The following is a 5,959-nucleotide window of genomic DNA, read 5'->3' on the forward strand; positions in this document are numbered from 1 at the left end:
CCCACCTTTCTATGATGTGACAATCTGAGTGCTATACACATTTCCTACAACCTAGTTGAGCATTTGTAGACCAAGTACATTGAGCCTCACATGCACTTCATCAGGCATCTCATTCAGGATGAGACCTTAAGCTTGTAGTACATTCCTATTGCTAAGTAGCTTGCAAACATCTTCACTAAATTTTTTGCATCCCTACATTATCTTCAGTTGCGTTCTATGCTTGGGGTGAAGGAAGTCATCCTTGGGGGTTTTTAGTGATGAGTCCCTCCTTCCTTCTTTTTCTGCTAGCTTTTTTTGGAGTAGAGTTTTTCCCACTGGGTTTTTTTAATTTCTTCATTTCATAGAGATTTGGTTGTGACTGGGTACCTTATTAGGCCTTGTTGCTGAGACCTGAGTTTTCTTTCAACATTGAATTGTAGTTTCCTTCCTCTTTTTTCATTCTTTGTAGTTGCATTGTTTCTCATCTTAAGGGGGGTGTTAGACTAAAGCATTAATTTAATTTCATTTATTAAATTCATTTTATTCCCTTCTTAAGATTTCACTTTATGCACCTTTTGCATTCTCATTTAATAATTAACTACTAATTATTAAATAGCATTTACATTTTTAGGTTACCCTTTTTAGGTTTTGATTTCCTTCTATAAGGATAGATTGTTTGCAATTATCTTGCATCTTTTTCATTTCTGCAAATACAATTTGCATATTTTTAGAGCAAAACATTTGTTTGCTCTTGTATTTTTCTTTTTTTACTTGTTTTTTACATGAAGGTATTATTTTGGCATTGTGGATTTTTATTGCTCAAATTCTTTATCTTATACCTTCTTTCTCTAAGGTTTCATGAGTTCTCAAGTGTGGTGATAAGAGTTAGACTGTATTTTGTAAAAATTGTCCAGTTACAAGGAAAAATTGGTAGCACTTAGCAAATTGAATGGAATATATACAAAAATTAATGAAGGGAAAATAAGACCTGTAGAAGAACAATTATAACAATAATATATAACTATATTTGTAATAAATTTTTTGATTCAATCACAAAAAAAATGAAGAACAAGAAAATACAATATTTTTACTATAAAAACTTGATTTGGTATTTAATTTGAACAAATTCTTGTCTCCATCCTATACAACTTCCTTTGAAAAGGATTATATGTGATTTCAAGATGATTAAAGTCTTAAGGAAGGTGAAAAATAACTATTATTTCAAAAATCCTACCTATTTTCCAAAGTTGAAATATTGCAACTTTTTCAATCTTTACAATTTTTGCAAAGATGACAATTACATGACAACTTTTGGATTCCTTTCCACCAATGGAGGAAAAGTGAATTTCTTATGGTTCTTCAAAACTTACTACACCTCACTTCACATTTATTCATGGTTCTAACCATATTTTTGTTGTTTGACCACCTTTGACTACCTAGGAATCTCTTTGAGAGTTTGACAAAGAAAAGGAATGCAATGAATGCATGATGCAATATAAACCAAATATTTAGGTAAAAGACACACACTTGGGTTGTTGAGAAACCCTTATAACATATCTATGACCCAGAATTGAATCTTGCAAGCCAAAACTGGGGTGCTCATACCCATTCTCCCCTACAAAGGAAGCAACTATCATGGGACATGGGTAAGTAGTTGAGGATTGATTCCTCTCTTCTTGAAGTCAATTTCATGGATCTAAGTAGCCTCATTATTAGGTCTATCCTTCCACTTGATAAGCTAATCCATGTATGTCTCTTATCTTGTTTTTTTTATAATCTATGAACTAAGAATCTTTTTAGCTTCAAAGGGTTTATTGTTTTTTTGGAAACTTGGTAGTGATTTGAGAGATGTTTGAATTTACTTGTGAGATGGATGGAATGGGCCCTTTATACATTAGTAAATCTTTCACATTTAATGTAGATATAATGTATGATGACTTTACATACCTTGTTGAGAATATTTTAATTAATATTGATAATATTTTTATCTTCTATTTCTATTTCGTAGCTATTTAAAGTAATTGAAGAAACACTTAAACTCTTCATTGCATCTGCATAAGACACTTTTTTTTCTACCTATGAGTTGATCCTATTAGTGAACATATTCAAGAGAAAATGGCAATTAATATGTTGGATATCATTTACTATTTATGTTTGAAAGAAAAATTAAAATAGTATGCTTGAGTGGACCAAATTAATGGAGATAGTTTTAGATGTTAATTGTGTCAATCTCTTAGTTTCAAAAAATGAAAAAGGAGGCCCTAGTTTAATATGAAATCTCAATTGACATGCATAGGACATCAGATGGAGCTGAAAAATGCAGCATGTTTTCATTTCTGATATAGGTCATTAATGTAAACATGGTGCACTTTTTTAGCTTCACCTATTGTCCATGCATGTGGAACACTGATGCAGATGCATTATCTAAGTAGAGTTGTTGAATCTTATTTTCGATGGGAGGGAGAGAATCCAAAGACATATTGGATGATTTAGTGGCTAAAGATAATGACTCCTCACTATTTACATTGTAGTTCTATTGTCGAGTTCCTTATTTTGACTATTGCTACATTCTACATTTTGATGTTATTAAAAGTAATCTTTTGTTTCCTTTGTTGAAATTTTTCATGTCTTCATTCATTAAAATTGATCTCTACTAATTATAGCCATACTCATAACATTTTGATCTTAGTCTCTTAAATATTTTGTTATAACACTAGAGATCCTAATATGCACATAACACACTCACTAATGCAATAAAATTGGAACATATCTTGAAACTTTTCAACATCTTTTCTAATTCTAATTGATCATGATTTCATTTTATTTGGTTGTTGGGTACCAAGCATAAGAATTGGATGAGAAATTAAAGCTGTAGTGTAAGGAAAGCATCTTTTCATCATTTGAGGGCAATTCTAGGTAAGGACTAAATCTATTTATGGTTTGAATCTAGAAGGAAATTATCAATGACAATAGTTTTTAAGATTCCAACATAATGTTTTTTTATTACATGTTTGGTACTAAATGAGGGATGTCAATTGATGATCTTCTCCTTCTTATTCTAATTGGATAGAATGTTATTAAGGCTTCTCTAATTGTAGTAATCTTTAAAGGATAATATAAAAATATAAAAATATCTAGCTGATCCCCCCTTGAAAAGAGTTTGAATCCCATCTTATATCTTGCAAGTATGAGAAGAGATGCAACTGTCCAAGCATAGATTGGTTGGTTATAAGTAGGTGTCACACATAATGTTTAAATAAGGATAACTTCTCAACTATTTGTAAGATACAACTTCTCACATCATCTACCCTTACCAATGTCACTATTCAAAACACAACTCCTTAAACATCAAGCACTCAAACTTTCATTAGACCATCAACTATTGATCATATTGAAAGGTCCAACTTCTTATCTCAATCATAATTTTTTATTGCACTCTCATCATGAGACATCTTTTCCTTCCCTATGTCCACAGCCTTGGGATGTTCAAACACACTATTTTTCATCCTTAATGCCTATTGACAACTACCATCACTATTAAGATGTAGACAATAAAATGTAGCTTTTCCTCTCTCCCAAGTAGCCCACATTACATCTTTTCATTTATCTAGTCCTTGGATCAAACCTTGACCCTTCAATCCTTGACTCTCTTTAGGCCTAAGGATGTTACTTGAGGCATACCCTTAAATTGACATCTGATACTAAACCCTTAGTAACATACCTAGCTTTGTCAAACTTATGATAGACAACTAAACATGTGGAACCCCACTCATCAACCAAACTAGAAAATGTATTCCTCCACTCTTAATCTATACAAATGCTTACTCACCATAGAGTGACAATTCCCTTACCTTGGATCACCACAAAATAGGATTCATATGATTTTTCTCTTTAATAAAAAGGGGGATATCATCAAAATTTCAATGAAATTATTCAATCTATTGATGATCATATTCATCAATGAAATGGAAACCTCATTAGAATCTTATAGGATTTCAACAATGTTTGGTTGATGTTTTGATGAGGCCTATCATTGATGGCATGGAAAGCTCTTTCATAAAAATCTCCCAAACATCAAAGTTTTGATGTTTACTATTAATGGTCTGAGGCTGCTTCATGATAAAGATTGGGATCATTTTCAATGGGGTTGTCCATCAATATACAGATAGCCCTAGATTTTGTTGAAATTTTGATGAAATTGTAGTGACAAATATTTTTAACCATTGGCAGTTGAAATTTCAACCAACCCTCATCAAAAAATAGGTACAAATTTACTAGTGTAAATAGAATATTTTATTTTCACATCATTCAACTTCTCATGGAAATAAGCAATAGGTCTACCTTCTTGGCTCAAAAAAACTCCTATTACAATACCACTAGCATTGCAGTCTACTCAAAACACCTTGTTAAAATATGGAAGTCCTAAAATTGACTACTTTGTAACTTCCATTTCAATAGATTAAAACTCTTATCTTCTCCTATAGTCAACATAAATTATTTTCTATCCCTTCTCATAATTTTAGTCAAGGTTCAAAAAATGTTGCTAAAACATCTTCTAAACTTTCTATAAAAGCTAGCTAGTTATTGGTGCCCAATATAAACACAGTCATTAAAATTTTCAATTTATGGTCTTGAACTCCTTTGAACCATGGTTTGAAGTAGTTCAAAGTGGTTCAAATTGCATAAGTAGGTTCAAGTTTAAAAATTTAGTTTAGAGTTCAGACTTTTTAGGTTTTAGAATGCAGATCTGGAAGATCAACAACCCTAAGTTTAGAATCAACTTTGGATTCATATTTTGGCTTAGAGATTAATCAAGTGGTTCAGTAATTAGGATTTCAAAAAACAAGATCATGAGATGCAGACTTCAAGAATATACTCTAGAGATTTTAGACAGTATAAACCTCAGTTCAAAGATCTTGTTCCAAAGTCATCAATTTAGTTGAAAACCCAAGGTTTAGATTCCCATTTGGAGCATAGTTGGAATAGTTTATGATTAAAACATTGGTTCAAAAAGAGTATTTTGATCTTGGTACCTTGAGCATCATTAATAAGTTCTTGGTGTTGGTAGGTTTAATGGGTTCAATTATAAACCATAATGTTTCTCATCACGAATCACATTGTATTCAAAATAGCATGTTTTAGATATAATTGAATCAAATGAATATTCGGTGTGAAGAAATGGATTTTCAAGGACTTTTGATAAAGTGGTTTACTGGACACAACACTAATTTTTTTTAAAATTAATTGTACACATATCACATACTCCATTGGTCAATATAAATTGATCAATGAAAGGTGCATATATAAATCTGAATGTTTAAGGAGACACTAGCCCTGATAAAGCCCAAGCTTCAAGAAGAAGAATGATGAGCCCAAACCATAGGTTGTGAGCCTCATGAGAACATCATATGGAAGATGGGGCCTCCGAGTGAGAAGCTTGATCATATACCTCACAATGCATTTCAAATATGTGTGTATAGAAGACATCAAGAAAGTCACCCAAGAATCATGAAAAAAAGAGAAGGGACAAGACTTTGAGCATTTAGAAGGATCAAATAAAGCCAGGTGCATATGGGACTACTCATGTAGTCAAGAACATGTATGTCATTTTTCTATTAACAAGAATTTCTACACCAGTCTAGAATGGATCACATATAATGATATGAGAGGGGATGTCCACCAAGGTGTATGTGATCATAAAAACCTCCAAAAGATATGAAAAATATTAGATCCTATAAAAACCATGACTTGGAAGCACAGGTGATGCATGTGAATTGTTTGATTAGCACGGTAGAGACTATTTGCATACGCAAATTGATGGAGGCCCCCTTGCATGGAAGTGGGTCATGTAGTCTCCTCTACATATTCTTTCTCATGTTGATTGTAGATGGGTTAATAAATGATATTGACCTGATGACTGATAAAAGATGGTAAGGAAGCTCTCATCTGTTTGAAAAAATGCTTTTTCTCCATGCTCTCA

The sequence above is a fragment of the Cupressus sempervirens genome, chromosome 7, assembly GCF_028749045.1.
Source record: "Cupressus sempervirens isolate cs-2001-9-10 chromosome 7, ASM2874904v1, whole genome shotgun sequence".
Taxonomy (NCBI): domain Eukaryota; kingdom Viridiplantae; phylum Streptophyta; class Pinopsida; order Cupressales; family Cupressaceae; genus Cupressus; species Cupressus sempervirens.